This window comes from Lissotriton helveticus, chromosome 3_2 (assembly GCF_964261635.1).
Source record: "Lissotriton helveticus chromosome 3_2, aLisHel1.1, whole genome shotgun sequence".
NCBI classification, from domain to species: Eukaryota; Metazoa; Chordata; class Amphibia; order Caudata; family Salamandridae; genus Lissotriton; species Lissotriton helveticus.
Genome location: NC_136062.1, coordinates 329,424,087 through 329,441,907, shown reverse-complemented (window position 1 = coordinate 329,441,907; position 17,821 = coordinate 329,424,087).

Genomic DNA, 17,821 nt, shown 5'->3' with positions numbered 1-17,821 from the left:
TTCTTGGAGAAGTGCGCACAATTGCGCGCACCAACAACTCTGAAAAAATTACAATCCTTACTGGGCTTTTTGAATTTCGGCAGAACTTACATTCCTGAATATGCCCAGCGTATCAAGCCTTTGTATGCTTTGATACAACCAACTTTCTCAAAATCATGCTGGCTGCCTGAGCATTCAGCCATTTTGCAATCCTTGCAGGCTGATCTGCTCGCTTCTAAATATTTACTGACTCGTGATAACCACACCAACCTGGTCATAAGAATAATTCCTGGGACGGTGGGTTTCACGTACCTCACTTTTAATGAAGGTGACACTGTACCTATTGCTTACAAGTCACACTTGTACACCTCGGCTGAGATGCGGTTTCCCACCATAGAAAAGGTTTTAACTGCTGTACAGATGGCAATTCTAAAAGAACGTGCTCTGTCACAGGGGAAACGCATGCTAGTGGTAACACCCTGTCCTCATTTAGAGGCAGTCACGAAAGCCAGTGTACCAAATTCAAAGGCTTTGCACCCTCGGTGGATTCAGTGGGCTGCGTCATTGTCATCCGCAGATGTCATGTTTATTTTTGACGCCTCCTTACGGTCACAGGAGTACTTGCAGTATGAATTCGTTCATCCTGCTCCTCTGGCGATGCGACCTTTGGAGGACTTCCATTGCATCATTTACACTGATGGGTCGGCGCAGGTTGCGCATGGCTCTAAACATGCCTACGTTTCCGCATGCGCCATTGTGGTCGGTGCTATGTTGAATGATGAGTTCATTTCCAGGGAGGTACACACGTTGCCCCTGGGCGATTGCACCGCACAATTGGCAGAGCTTCGTGCTCTCTTACTAGCTTTGGAGTACGCAGATCCAAGTGTTACTACTCTGATTGTAAGTGATTCTTACTACTGTGTCCAGTCTTACAATGAAAACTTGTTCTTTTGGATTCAAAATGACTTTCATGATTCCAAGGGTAGCACAATAAAACATAAAATGATCTGGGTTCGAGTGGCAGAGCTTAAGGCTATGTTGCCACTCGTTTATGTGATTCATACTCTCGGTCATCAGCGCGTGGGAGTTCACGCTGTTGGCAACTCGCTTGCTGATGAAGCAGCGAAATCAGCAGTATCTACATACTTAGTTGCAGCAGTTACTAGGTCTAAAACCAAGATTGATAGCGACATCTTGGCAGCGATTGCTGCCTCTGAGAAGGGAAGTAAACATCCTTCGGGATTCCCTTCGAAGTATAAATACCACTTAAGTCCCGAAAAGGTTCCTTTTGTGACAATTCCTGATGTTGGGGAACGGCTGATTCCCAACACGGATCGCAGAACAGACTTGATTACAGCGGCTCATGAAGGTGTGGCGTCTGCGCATGCGGGCGTCTCAGCCACTGTAACGCAACTACAACAACGTTTCTGGTGGCGGGGACTGTACAAACAGACGCGTGATTATGTCCTTCTTTGTGACATATGCCAGCAGATTAAACCTTCGACTGCTACGCGTCCGCCACAGACTCAGTTGTACATTTCTAATAAACCACTAGGCTGTGTTTATTTAGATCACTGCGGTCCATTTTCATCTGATACTGCGTATAAATACATCTTAGTAGCAGTTGACTCATGCACACGCTTTGTGTGGTTATGGCCACATCGCAGCGCTGATTCTCGGACTGTCATCAGAGATTTGCGTATCTTTATAGGGATTTTTGCCTGTGGTACCTTCCATTCGGATCAGGGTCCGGCTTTCGCCTCTAAGGCGTATAAGGATGCCATGACTTCGATGGGGGTCCAAGTCAAGTTTTCGTCACCCTACAGACCCGAGGGTAATAGTGTAGTTGAACGAATGAACCGTGATTTAAAGCAATCTTTGACAGCCCGAGTTATAGGCACTGGCAGAAACTGGCTGGCTCACCTCTATGGCGTGCAGCGTGCTCTTAATAATCTCCCTAGAAGGTCTCTGGGTGGGCGGACCCCATACGAAATGCTCTTTGGCATCAAGATGTTCGTCCCTGACCTTGACGGTCTAGACTCGGTGGTTCGCGCCACTTCCTTTGACGCAGATGAACATTGCAATGTTTTACAGAATCTACAAAAGACGAGAGACACTCTTGCAAAGGAACATTTGCCCTCCACATCGGATGATGCGTTGCAGATCCCGGTAGTTGGCTGGCTACCCCAAGTTGGAGAACTGGTTCGAGAGAAGATCGACAACAAGAAAGAGTTTGGTCCCTCCTATCGAGCTCCGGTCCCAGTGCTTGGAGTGAAGGGCACAAGAACAGTCATTTTACCACCACTTCCAGGTCGTAAGGAAAACAGGTTTATTTCTATTGACAATGTCAAGATACACAGAGTGGCCGATTCTTCTTAGCATGACACCGGCTGTTTCCTGTCCTTCCATTGTGAGAAATTCAATTATGCCCACTGCTTCTAATAATGAACCTGAGGTGGCCATCGAATTACCTGCTGTTTCCACTCCATTATTGAATAATTTACCTGGAACTAACCTTGATGAGACAGACTATACATACCCAACTGATTTGTCCATGCCTGACCTGCAAGCTCGTTTAGCCACGGAATCCAGATTTTCATTTGACTCTGCTTCCCTTGCCTCGAAAAAACCCTCTAAAATTGCATTATATGCTAGCCTGTTTAAAAAACATTTTTTGATACCTCCTTGGATATACATTTGGCTGGTCCTTTTTTCAGTTTACCTTTTTATGTCAATTGGTTTTGTGTTTTATTTTTTTCGAATTATGAATGGACACTATGTCGAGGAGAGAACTTGCATTACTCATTTGAATGGAACTTTGGCCCCGCTTTCCTCTTCACATTCTACACACAGATTAAAAAGAGACTTGACTTTGGTTAACATCACAGCGTGGCCTGTTCTGGATGGAATCGCGTGGGATGCAGTTCGTTTTCAGATTCATGGTCCAACGGAAGTCGTTAATGTCCCTAATGTACTAAGAGTTAATATGGGGGATGTGGTGAAACAAAACATTCGTTCTGATGATTGGGATGTTAATGCTGTGGAAAGTTTGTTTTCTGATTTGAAATATTATGCTGCTTTTGATGCTGAGGATTTATATTTAGAATCTGCTAATTATGGTGAATTGTTCTGTTACCAACATTATGGCAATCACTTCTTACACAAGACATCTTCCCGAAGGGATGCGGTTAATTTTACTCAGTGGGAACATTGCCCAGCACCAACACAAGGGAGTTCAGAAACATTTCTTAAAAAGTATACTTATTTCACTGACTTTAATCAGTCCAATCCCGAGTCCTTTTATTTTAAATTTCACAAACAGCCACTGTCCAAGGTTCGACTTACAAATACAAAATTGTTATATTCAAAGGCCTTCCTGGATCAATTAGTTACTGGAGGGTATGAATTATGGAAGGATACCATAGACCTTAAATCAGTTTGGGGCTCAAGGGCCTGGCAGGTACAAGGCACTGAGGCTTTGCACCGTGCATGTCTCATCCCAAATCATATGTGGTTTTTAAATGAAACCATTTCCCAGACCACGTGCTTTGGATTGGCTACATCTAAAAGGTTAAACACCCCGTCTTTCCCGGAGTTGGAGGAATATGAGAATTGGAGTAATTTTACTAAATTGTCCATTAGAGATATACAGGCTCTGCTTCTGAATTCCTCCTTTAACATTTCCAGTATGAATCCCAAGGGTTGGCTGCTTTGGCACCGTAGTGCTGATTCTTGCCAAAAGAGATTTTTAAACATAACTGACGGTTTTAAGACTGTCAGATCTGATCCCCGTTTTGATTTGAGTCATACTGTCACCTCTTACTCAGTGGGCAAGTTGTGTCAAGCTTGGCTGAAACATTCAACTTTACCTGCGGTTAAGTATCACCTTTCCAAACTGAATGCAGACGTGGATTTGAATGATTTCATTAAGGGCCCAGCTAGTGGCAGGTCGAAACGCTGGTTATATGGTGTTTACAATGAAATTTGGAAACTCTCACAAATTGAGGCTGCTTCACGCCTTAGGGCTATTGATCAGGCAAATCTTGAGAAAGTTCTTGCAGTTGTTGACAATAGCATTAACGTGCTTTCCTCTAGAATTTACACATTAGATAATATTGTGTCGTCTGTTGTTGATATTGTGCATGATGAAGTGTCTGTATTATACCATGGTCAAAATCAATTACGTTCAATCATGCAGTTTGCATGGACACTACAGACTCTAAAAATGGGTAAAGTTCCCTGGGGATACATGAACGTTTCCTCTTTATTTGCACCATTTAATTTGACAGACAAACAACGCTTGCTTTCAATGCGTGATGCTTCCTTTTCTATGCTCCATATTGAAAGATTGGAATCTTTACCTTTTTCTGTGGCAGAGACCACTGCTGCGACGTGGCTTATCCACGGTTTAATAACGCTGCCTTTTGCTTTATATAAGTTTTCAAATTGTATGAAATATGTGCCAATAGGTCGTTTTGAACCCTTAGGTAGCGGTTTTCTTCATGAGGTCTGGTCACTCCCATACACATACAGATGTTTCAAGGATGAACAAGAGGTTTATCTAACAGGGGATGAGTGTACTGAGACGCCAGATCATTCTTTAATGTGTAGACACATACAGTTACACGGTTCATGTAACAAGGACAGACCGAATATGGCTTGCGTTTTACAGGGCACGCCAGTTCCTGCTATCATCCCCACGTTTAAATTGTTAGAGAATGGTAGTTATTTAATGCTCAATAATGAAAACTGTTGTGGTTTAATTAAAGGTATAGCTTTCATAGTAACGGTTAGTGAGCGAGTTATTTGCTGCAGAAATGTTCTTTATCCTCCCACACGTGAACATAGGGAGTCTTCCATTTGGCCACAGATACCGACCTTGGGAGCAGAATTCAGCGGCATGGCTAGAATAAGAGCTCTATTGTCCCAGAAAGAGGTGGCCTTGAGCTCGGCCCGTGAAACTTTCGTGCTTCACATTGCTAACACCCGTACGGAGGTTCAGGCTCTTTTAAACACTGATTTGCCTTTGCATTTCGGAGCCATGGTCCGTTCTATCTTTAACGCATCCTCCACAACGGGCCTAGCACATTTTTTTAAAGTTGTTAGCGGTGGTCTCGTGACTTCCTTTGAGAAGATTTTTGGAGTCATCCCTGCCTTCTTCCATTCTATTTTTTCATCCTTATTTGGAGGGTTCTCGTTTTTGCTTGCATTAGCGGCTGGCGCATTGGTGGTTTTCTGCCTTTTTAAATATGGATGCCCTTCCTGTGCAAGACCACGCACGGCTACTACTGACGCGGTTTCGCAACCGCATGCTTGATTACTATGGCGCACTGCCGTTAGCGACTCTAAGCACGGCGTTTGGATTATCTTTTCGGTTCTCCTATTTCACCTGTGTCCAGCCTGTATTTCGCTGTCTGACCTGTGATTTCCTTTGGGCCATTGATTTGTGTCTCTGCGGACCAGTATCTTCTGACGTCGATTTTGATCAACTGATGAGTCCTATCATTGCTCACGAGTTGGTTTGTTCTGACGAAAGGATTATGGCCTTGGCGGTGGCACATGGACTAATGGGTCCCTGGGATGTGTTGTCGGCAGCGCAAAATTTCTTGGAACTAAGTTTTCTTGAGAACCCACCGAGCTGTCCTCTGATGGTTATAGAGGATCCGGTGCTGGAGGATCACGTATGTTCCTTTCATCTTTTAAATTGGATGGCTGAACTGTTTTCGGATGAGGACAGTGACTTCCTCCTGGAGGCTGTTGCAGCTTACTTTTCATATACAGTCTTATCATAGACACTGCCTCCAATTGACATGCTGATTGATAGCATTTCCTTGATTTTATTGACTTTTGGTCAAGACATTTTATTTTTGCTTGCCTATTGGCTTGAGCCACATTATATTGGCTATTTTTTAGCATTAGTTTTTATAATTGAATTTTTATTCATGCTCGTTTATAAATGGATTCTGCTCTCATGTGATGGCACTTCTGTTACCTTATTTAGTCCGTTCTCGGATCATGGGGGGGTGTTGTATAGCTCCTATATATCCTTATATCGTGTTAAGTTAGCATAGGTGCATTTGAGATTTAAACGCCATTTTTCCTTTCTTGCAACTTCTGCACACGACCCTTAATTGTTGACTTAGCTTTCAACCTAGTGGTTTGCCGTGGTGTATGTGAGAATAATATGTTATTGCTCTGATATCAGTTTTGTTTAATAAACCATGTCTGCACGGAGAGTGCTGAAGTTTCAGGAGCAACACGATATGGAATTGTTATGAGGTCTGATCTCCACGCCTTCATAGTCATAACACAAGTGCAGCCTTTGCCAACTTGGGCTTGAGGCGGGATTGATATTGCTTTGCACGAGAATGGTTCACACACTTGATGCGGTGCACATGCAGAGAGAGCTGGTGTATGCTGATGTGATTCCTTCATGCTAGGACACTAAGGTATGGGCCCGCCCTAAAACAACCCAAAGAGACCTTCTTAGATAATAATATAATATATGTGTTAGGGAGGGTGAGATATAAGTGTTGTTAACTCTTATTCATTACAGCATGTTAACATGCTGTCACCATTCGCTTTTTATGTCTTAGTAACTATGCTGATAATTTTGCTACTGATAATAAGTATACTTGTATTATCAAAGATACTGCGCCTGAGAAGACGGCATTAGTAAATAAACATTTCAAATGCACATGTGTCTTCTTTACTCCATGTTCTGGTTTGTAATGATAATATAACGAAAGAGTGTTCATGAGTCCCACGTACCCTGAGGTACTGTAAGTTCATGTTCTGGTTTGTCTAAACATTGGATGTTTGATATGTCCAATGAGACACTGTAGCTAGCTCGGTAAGGGGTGAGTTGGTTGCTAAGGTAAGTTTTGGGACATCCTAATTTGCCGAGGTTCCACTCCTCTGTGCACAGTTCTGTGTGAGTACAGAAACCCTGCAACACCCTGGAAGCATGAAAATCACTTTAAACATGCTAATGTTAGCTCTAAAACTCATGATCCACCTACAAATGTGAACTGACATTAAAAAACTAAAACATTTGAAAACGGACCATTTTTCAACTTTCTGAAGCATGACATAATGTGGGGGTGTTATCTCTTTTGTCAAAAATCAGCCGTTTTTGCTTGAACATTAAATATCTCCAAATGGTATTTAATTCACTTCCCGGGGTGAAGAAACACTTTTTGAGACCTCAGAGTGAGTAAATTGGCCATTTTCAAGCACTTTTAACCATTCCACAAATCTTGTGTTTAGGGCCCCTGAAGCATGAAAATCACGTTAAACATGCTAATGTTAGCTTAAAACTGATGATCCACCTACAAATGTGAACTGACGTTCACAAATAAAACATTTGAAAATGGACCATTTTTCACCTTTCTGAAGCATGACGTAATGGGAGTGTTATCTCTTTTGTCAAAAATCAGCTGTTTTTGCTTGAACATTAAATGCCTCCAAATGGTATTTAATTCACTTTCCGGGGGGGAAGAAACACTTTTTGAGACTTCAGAGTGAGTAAATTGGCCATTTTCATGCACTTTTAACCATTTCACAAATCTTGTGTTTAGGGCCCCTGGAAGCATGAAAATCACTTTAAACATGATAATTTTAGCTCAAAAACTGATGATCGACCTACAAATGTGAACTGACGTTAAAAAACTAAAACATTTGAAAATAGACCATTTTTCACCTTTCTGAAGCATGACGTAATGGGGGGTGTTATCTCTTTTGTCAAAAATCAGCCCTTTTCTTCTTGAACATTAAATGCCTCCAAATGGTATTTAATTCACTTCCTAGGGCGAAGAAACACTTTTTGAGACCTCAGAGTGAGTAAATTGGCCATTTTCAAGCACTTTTAACCATTCCACAAATCTTGTGTTTAGGGCCCCTGAAGCATGAAAATCACGTTAAACATACTAATGTTAGCTTAAAACTGATGATCCACCTACAAATGTGAACTGACGTTCACAAATAAAACATTTGAAAATGGACCATTTTTCACCTTTCTGAAGCATGACGTAATGGGAGTGTTATCTCTTTTGTCAAAAATCTGTCGTTTTTGCTTGAACATTCAATGCCTCCAAATGGTATTTAATTCACTTGCCGGGGCAAAGAAACACTTTTTGAGACCTCAGAGTGAGTAAATTGGCCATTTTCAAGCACTTTTAACCATTCCACAAATCTTGTGTTTAGGGCCCCTGAAGCATGAAAATCACGTTAAACATGCTAATGTTAGCTTAAAACTGATGATCCACCTACAAATGTGAACTGACGTTCACAAATAAAACATTTGAAAATGGACCATTTTTCACCTTTCTGAAGCATGACGTAATGGGAGTGTTATCTCTTTTGTCAAAAATCTGTCGTTTTTGCTTGAACATTCAATGCCTCCAAATGGTATTTAATTCACTTCCTGGGGTGAAGAAACACTTTTTGAGACTTCAGAGTGAGTAAATTGGCCATTTTTATGCACTTTTAACCATTTCACAAATCTTGTGTTTAGGGCCCCTGGAAGCATGAAAATCACTTTAAACATGCTAATGTTAGCTCTAACACTCATGATCCACCTACAAATGTGAACTGACATTAAAAAACTAAAACATTTGAAAACGGACCATTTTTCAACTTTCTGAAGCATGACATAATGTGGGGGGTGTTATCTCTTTTGTCAAAAATCAGCCGTTTTTGCTTGAACATTAAATATCTCCAAATGGTATTTAATTCACTTCCCGGGGTAAAGAAACACTTTTTGAGACCTCAGAGTGAGTAAATTGGCCATTTTCATGCACTTTTAACAATTCCACAAATCTTGTGTTTAGGTTCACTGGAAGCATGAAAGTCACTTTAAACATGCTAATGTTAGCTCTAAAACTGATGATCCACCTACAATTGTTATCTGACGTTCAAAAATAAAACATTTGAAAAAAATCAGCCCTTTTCTTCTTGAACATTAAATGCCTCCAAATGGTATTTAGTTCACTTCCTGGGTTGAAGAAACACATTTTGAGACCTCAGAGTGAGTAAATTGGCCATTTTCGAGCACTTTTAACCATTCCACAAATCTTGTGTTTTGGGTTCCTAGAAGCATGAAAATCACTTTAAACATGCTAATGTTAGCTCTAAAACTCATGATCCACCTACAAATGTGAACTGACATTAAAAAACTAAACATTTGAGAACGGACCATTTTTCAACTTTCTGAAGCATGACATAATGGGGGGGTGTTATCTCTTTTGTAAAAAATCAGCCGTTTTTGCTTGAGCATTAAATATCTCCAAATGGTATTTAATTCACTTCCCGGGGTGAAGAAACACTTTTTGAGACCTCCGAGTGAGTAAATTGGCCATTTTTATGCACTTTTAACCATTCCACAAATCTTGTGTTTAGGTTCACTGGAAGCATGAAAGTCACTTTAAACATGCTAATATTAGCTCTAAAACTGATGATCCACCTACAAATGTGATCTGACGTTCAAAAATAAAACATTTGAAAATGGACCATTTTTCACCTTTCTGAAGCATGACGTAATGGGGGGGGGGGGGTGTTATCTCTTCTGTCAAAAATCAGCTGTCTTTGCTTGAACATTAAATGCCTCCAAATGGTATTTAATTCACTTCCCGGGGCGAAGAAACACTTTTTTGAGACCTCAGAGTGAGTAAATTGGCCATTGTCACGCACTTTTAACCATTTCACAAATCTTGTGTTTAGGGCCCCTGGAAGCATGAAAATCACTTTAAACATGCTAATTTTAGCTCTAAAACTGATGATCCACCTACAAATGTGATCTGACGTTCAAAAATAAAACATTTGAAAATGGACCATTTTTCACCTTTCTGAAGCATGACGTAATGGGGGGGGGTGTTATCTCTTCTGTCAAAAATCAGCTGTCTTTGCTTGAACATTAAATGCCTCCAAATGGTATTTAATTCACTTTCCGGGGTGAAGAAACACTTTTTTGAGACCTCAGAGTGAGTAAATTGGCCATTTTCATGCACTTTTAACCATTTCAAAAATCTTGTGTTTAGGGCCCCTGGAAGCATGAAAATCACTTTAAACATGCTAATTTTAGCTCTAAAACTCATGATCCACCTACAAATGTGAACTGACGTTAAAAAACTAAAACATTTGAAAACAGACCATTTTTTTAACTTTCTGAAGCATGACATAATGGGGGGGGTGTTATCTCTTTTGTCAAAAATCAGCCGTTTTTGCTTGAACATTAAATATCTCCAAATGGTATTTAATTCACTTCCCGGGGTGAAGAAACACTTTTTGAGACCTCAGAGTGAGTAAATTGGCCATTTTCATGCACTTTTACCCATTCCACAAATCTTGTGTTTAGGGCCCCTGGAAGCATGAAAATCACTTCAAACATGCTAATTTTAGCTCTAAAATTGATGATCCACCTACAAATGTGATCTGACGTTCAAAAATAAAACATTTGAAAATGGACCATTTTTCACCTTTCTGAAGCATGACGTATTGGGGGGGTTGTTATCTCTTTTGTCAAAAATCAGCCCTTTTCTTCTTGAACATTAAATGCCTCCAAATGGTATTTAGTTCACTTCCTGGGTTGAAGAAACACATTTTGAGACCTCAGAGTGAGTAAATTGGCCATTTTCGAGCACTTTTAACCATTCCACAAATCTTGTGTTTTGGGGGCCCCTAGAAGCATGAAAATCACTTTAAACATGCTAATGTTAGCTCTAAAACTCATGATCCACCTACAAATGTGAACTGACATTAAAAAACTAAACATTTGAAAACGGACCATTTTTCTACTTTCTGAAGCATGACATAATGGGGGGGTGTTATCTCTTTTGTCAAAAATCAGCCGTTTTTGCTTGAATATTAAATATCTCCAAATGGTATTTAATTCACTTCCCGGGGTGAAGAAACACTTTTTGAGACCTCCGAGTGAGTAAATTGGCCATTTTCATGCACTTTTAACCATTCCACAAATCTTGTGTTTAGGTTCACTGGAAGCATGAAAATCACTTTAAACATGCTAATGTTAGCTCTAAAACTGATGATCCACCTACAAATGTGATCTGACGTTGAAAAATAAAACATTTGAAAATGGACCATTTTTCACCTTTCTGAAGCATGACGTAATGGGGGTGTTATCTCTTTTGTCAAACATCTGTCGTTTTGCTTGAACATTCAATGCCTCCAAATGGTATTTAATTCACTTGCCAGGGCGTAGAAACACTTTTTGAGACCTCAGAGTGAGTAAATTGGCCATTATCAAGCACTTTTAACCATTCCACAAATCTTGTGTTTAGGGCCCCTGGAAGCATGAAAATCACTTCAAATATGCTAATGTTAGCTCTAAAACTGATGATCCACCTACAAATGTGATCAAACGTTCAAAAATAAAACATTTGAAAATGGACCATTTTTCACCTTTCTGAAGCATGACGTAATGGGGGGGGGGTGTTATCTCTTGTCAAAAATCAGCCCTTTTCTTATTGAACATTAAATGCCTCCAAATGGAATTTAGTTCACTTCCAGGGTTGAAGAAACACTTTTTGAGACCTCAGAGTGAGTAAATTGGCCATTTTCGAGCACTTTTAACCATTCCACAAATCTTATGTTTTGGGCCCCTAGAAGCATGAAAATCACTTTAAACATGCTAATTTTAGCTCTAAAACTGATGATCCACCTACAAATGTGAACTGACGTTCACAAATAAAACATTTGAAAATGGACCATTTTTCACCTTTCTGAAGCAAGACGTAATGGGGGTGTTATCTCTTTTGTCAAAAATCTGTAATTTTTGCTTGAACATTCAATGCCTCCAAATGGTATTTAATTCACTACCCGGGGTGAAGAAACACTTTTTGAGACCTCAGAGTGAGTAAATTGGCCATTTTCATGCACTTTTAACCATTTCACAAATCTTGTGTTTAGGGCCCCTGGAAGCATGAAAATCACTTTAAACATGCTAATTTTAGCTCTAAAACTCATGATCCACCTACAAATGTGAACTGACGTTAAAAAACCTGAAACATTTGAAAACGGACCATTTTTCAACTTTCTGAAGCATGACATAATGTGGGGGTGTTATCTCTTTTGTCAAAAATCAGCCGTTTTTGCTTGAACATTAAATATCTCCAAATGGTATTTAATTCACTTCCCGGGGTGAAGAAACACTTTTTGAGACCTCAGAGTGAGTAAATTGGCCATTTTCATGCACTTTTAACAATTCCACAAATCTTGTGTTTAGGTTCACTGGAAGCATGAAAGTCACTTTAAACATGCTAATGTTAGCTCTAAAACTGATGATCCACCTACAAATGTGATCTGACGTTCAAAAATAAAACATTTGAAAATGGACCATTTTTCACCTTTCTGAAGCATGACGTAATGGGGGGGGGGTGTTATCTCTTCTGTCAAAAATCAGCTGTCTTTGCTTGAACATTAAATGCCTCCAAATGGTATTTAATTCACTTCCCGGGGTGAAGAAACACTTTTTTGAGACCTCAGAGTGAGTAAATTGGCCATTTTAATGCATTTTTAACCATTTCACAAATCTTGTGTTTAGGGCCCCTGGAAGCATGAAAATCACTTTAAACATGCTAATTTTAGCTCTAAAACTCATGATCCACCTACAAATGTGAACTGACGTTAAAAAACTAAAACATTTGAAAACAGACCATTTTTTTAACTTTCTGAAGCATGACCTAATGGGGGGGTGTTATCTCTTTTGTCAAAAATCTGCCGTTTTTGCTTGAACATTAAATATCTCCAAATTGTATTTAATTCACTTCCCGGGGTGAAGAAACACTTTTTGAGACCTCAGAGTGAGTAAATTGGCCATTTTCATGCACTTTTACCCATTCCACAAATCTTGTATTTAGGTTCCCTGGAAGCATGAAAATCACTTTAAACATGCTAATGTTAGCTCTAAAACTGATGATCCACCTACAATTGTTATCTGACGTTCAAAAATAAAACATTTGAAAATGGACCATTTTTCACCTTTCTGAAGCATGACGTATTGGGGGGGTGTTATCTCTTTTGTCAAAAATCAGCCCTTTTCTTCTTGAACATTAAATGCCTCCAAATGGTATTTAGTTCACTTCCTGGGTTGAAGAAACACATTTTGAGACCTCAGAGTGAGTAAATTGGCCATTTTCGAGCACTTTTAACCATTCCACAAATCTTGTGTTTTGGGCCCCTAGAAGCATGAAAATCACTTTAAACATGATAATGTTAGCTCTAAAACTCATGATCCACCTACAAATGTGAACTGACATTAAAAAACTAAAACATTTGAAAACGGACCATTTTTCAACTTTCTGAAGCATGACATAATGGGGGGGTGTTATCTCTTTTGTCAAAAATCAGCCGTTTTTGCTTGAACATTAAATATCTCCAAATGGTATTTAATTCACTTCCCGGGGTGAAGAAACACTTTTTGAGACCTCCGAGTGAGTAAATTGGCCATTTTCATGCACTTTTAACCATTCCACAAATCTTGTGTTTAGGTTCACTGGAAGCATGAAAATCACTTTAAACATGCTAATGTTAGCTCTGAAACTGATGATCCACCTACAAATGTGATCTGACGTTCAAAAATAAAACATTTGAAAATGGACCATTTTTCACCTTTCTGAAGCATGACGTAATGGGGGGGGGGGTGTTATCTCTTCTGTCAAAAATCAGCTGTCTTTGCTTGAACATTAAATGCCTCCAAATGGTATTTAATTCACTTCCCGGGGTGAAGAAACACTTTTTTGAGACCTCAGAGTGAGTAAATTGGCCATTTTCATGCACTTTTAACCATTTCACAAATCTTGTGTTTAGGGCCCCTGGAAGCATGAAAATCACTTTAAACATGCTAATTTTAGCTCTAAAACTCATGATCCACCTACAAATGTGAACTGACGTTAAAAAACTAAAACATTTGAAAACAGACCATTTTTTTAACTTTCTGAAGCATGACATAATGGGGGGGGTGTTATCTCTTTTGTCAAAAATCAGCCGTTTTTGCTTGAACATTAAATATCTCCAAATGGTATTTAATTCACTTCCCGGGGTGAAGAAACACTTTTTGAGACCTCCGAGTGAGTAAATTGGCCATTTTCATGCACTTTTAACCATTCCACAAATCTTGTGTTTAGGTTCACTGGAAGCATGAAAATCACTTTAAACATGCTAATGTTAGCTCTAAAACTGATGATCCACCTACAAATGTGATCTGACGTTGAAAAATAAAACATTTGAAAATGGACCATTTTTCACCTTTCTGAAGCATGACGTAATGGGGGTGTTATCTCTTTTGTCAAACATCTGTCGTTTTGCTTGAACATTCAATGCCTCCAAATGGTATTTAATTCACTTGCCAGGGCGAAGAAACACTTTTTGAGACCTCAGAGTGAGTAAATTGGCCATTATCAAGCACTTTTAACCATTCCACAAATCTTGTGTTTAGGGCCCCTGGAAGCATGAAAATCACTTTAAACATGCTAATGTTAGCTCTAAAACTGATGATCCACCTACAATTGTTATCTGACGTTCAAAAATAAAACATTTGAAAATGGACCATTTTTCACCTTTCTGAAGCATGACGTATTGGGGGGGTGTTATCTCTTTTGTCAAAAATCAGCCCTTTTCTACTTGAACATTAAATGCCTCCAAATGGTATTTAGTTCACTTCCTGGGTTGAAGAAACACATTTTGAGACCTCAGAGTGAGTAAATTGGCCATTTTCGAGCACTTTTAACCATTCCACAAATCTTGTGTTTTGGGCCCCTAGAAGCATGAAAATCACTTTAAACATGATAATGTTAGCTCTAAAACTCATGATCCACCTACAAATGTGAACTGACATTAAAAAACTAAAACATTTGAAAACGGACCATTTTTCAACTTTCTGAAGCATGACATAATGGGGGGGTGTTATCTCTTTTGTCAAAAATCAGCCGTTTTTGCTTGAACATTAAATATCTCCAAATGGTATTTAATTCACTTCCCGGGGTGAAGAAACACTTTTTGAGACCTCCGAGTGAGTAAATTGGCCATTTTCATGCACTTTTAACCATTCCACAAATCTTGTGTTTAGGTTCACTGGAAGCATGAAAATCACTTTAAACATGCTAATGTTAGCTCTAAAACTGATGATCCACCTACAAATGTGATCTGACGTTCAAAAATTAAAACATTTGAAAATGGACCATTTTTCACCTTTCTGAAGCATGACGTAATGGGGGTGTTATCTATTTTGTCAAACATCTGTCGTTTTGCTTGAACATTCAATGCCTCCAAATGGTATTTAATTCACTTGCCAGGGCGAAGAAACACTTTTTGAGACCTCAGAGTGAGTAAATTGGCCATTATCAAGCACTTTTAACCATTCCACAAATCTTGTGTTTAGGGCCCCTGGAAGCATGAAAATCACTTTAAACATGCTAATGTTAGCTCTAAAACTGATGATCCACCTACAAATGTGATCAAACGTTCAAAAATAAAACATTTGAAAATGGACCATTTTTCACCTTTCTGAAGCATGACGTAATGGGGGGGGGTGTTATCTCTTGTCAAAAATCAGCCCTTTTCTTATTGAACATTAAATGCCTCCAAATGGAATTTAGTTCACTTCCAGGGTTGAAGAAACACTTTTTGAGACCTCAGAGTGAGTAAATTGGCCATTTTCGAGCACTTTTAACCATTCCACAAATCTTGTGTTTTGGGCCCCTAGAAGCATGAAAATCACTTTAAACATGCTAATTTTAGCTCTAAAACTGATGATCCACCTACAAATGTGAACTGACGTTCACAAATAAAACATTTGAAAATGGACCATTTTTCACCTTTCTGAAGCAAGACGTAATGGGGGTGTTATCTCTTTTGTCAAAAATCTGTCGTTTTTGCTTGAACATTCAATGCCTCCAAATGGTATTTAATTCACTTCCCGGGGTGAAGAAACACTTTTTGAGACCTCAGAGTGAGTAAATTGGCCATTTTCATGCACTTTTAACCATTTCACAAATCTTGTGTTTAGGGCCCCTGGAAGCATGAAAATCACTTTAAACATGCTAATTTTAGCTCTAAAACTCATGATCCACCTACAAATGTGAACTGACGTTAAAAAACCTGAAACATTTGAAAACTGACCATTTTTCACCTTTCTGAAGCATGACATAATGGGGGGGTGTTATCTCTTTTGTCAAAAATCAGCCGTTTTTGCTTAAACTTTAAATGCCTTCAAATGGTATTTAATTCACTTCCCGGGGTGAAGAAACACTTTTTGAGACCTCAGAGTGAGTAAATTGGCCATTTTCGTGCACTTTTAACCATTTCACAAATCTTGTGTTTTGGGCCCCTAGAAGCATGAAAATCACTTTAAACATGCTAATTTTAGCTCTAAAACTGATGATCGATCTACAAATGTGAACTGACGTCAAAAAACTAAAACATTTAAAAATGGAACATTTTTCACCTTTCTGAAGCATGACGTAATGGGGGGGTGTTATCTCTTTTGTCAAAAATCAGCCCTTTTCTTCTTGAACATTTAATGCCTCCAAATGGTATTTAATTCACTTCCTGGGGTGAAGAAAGACTTTTTGAGACCTCAGAGTGAGTAAATTGGCCATTTTCAAGCACTTTTAACCATTCCACAAATCTTGTGTTTAGGGCCCCTGGAAGCATGAAAATCACTTTAAACATGCTAATGTTAGCTCTAAAACTGATGATCCACCTACAAATGTGATCTGACGTTCAAAAATAAAACATTTGAAAATGGACCATTTTTCACTTTTCTGAAGCATGACGTAATGGGGGGGGGGGGGTGTTATCTCTTGTCAAAAATCAGTCCTTTTCTTCTTGAACATTAAATGCCTCCAAATGGAATTTAGTTCACTTCCAGGGTTGAAGAAACACTTTTTGAGACCTCAGAGTGAGTAAATAGGCCATTTTCGAGCACTTTTAACCATTCCACAAATCTTGTGTTTTGGGCCCCTAGAAGCATGAAAATCACTTTAAACATGCTAATTTTAGCTCTAAAACTGATGATCGACCTACAAATGTGAACTGACGTTAAAAAACTAAAACATTTGAAAATGGACCATTTTTCACCTTTCTGAAGCATGACGTAATGGGGGGGGGTGTTATCTCTTGTCAAAAATCAGCCCTTTTCTTCTTGAACATTAAATGCCTCCAAATGGAATTTAGTTCACTTCCAGGGTTGAAGAAACACTTTTTGAGACCTCAGAGTGAGTAAATAGGCCATTTTCGAGCACTTTTAACCATTCCACAAATCTTGTGTTTTGGGCCCCTAGAAGCATGAAAATCACTTTAAACATGCTAATTTTAGCTCTAAAACTGATGATCGACCTACAAATGTGAAATGACGTTAAAAAACCTAAAACATTTGAAAACGGACACATTTTCACCTTTCTGAAGCATGACATAATGGGGGTGTGTTATCTCTTTTGTCAAAAATCAGCCGTTTTTGCTTGAACATTAAATGCCTTCAAATGGTATTTAATTCACTTCCCGGGATGAAGAAACACTTTTTGAGACCTCAGAGTGAGTAAATTGGCCATTTTCATGCACTTTTAACCATTTCACAAATCTTGTGTTTAGGGCCCCTGGAAGCATGAAAATCACTTTAAACATGCTAATTTTAGCCCTAAAATTGATGATCCACCTACAAATGTGAACTGACGTTCAAAAATAAAACATTTGAAAATGGACCATTTTTCATCTTTCTGAAGCATGACTGAATGGGGGGGTGTTATCTCTTTTGTCAAAAATCAGCCCTTTTCTTCTTGAACATTAAATTCCTCCAAATGGTATTTAATTCACTTCCTGGGGTGAAGAA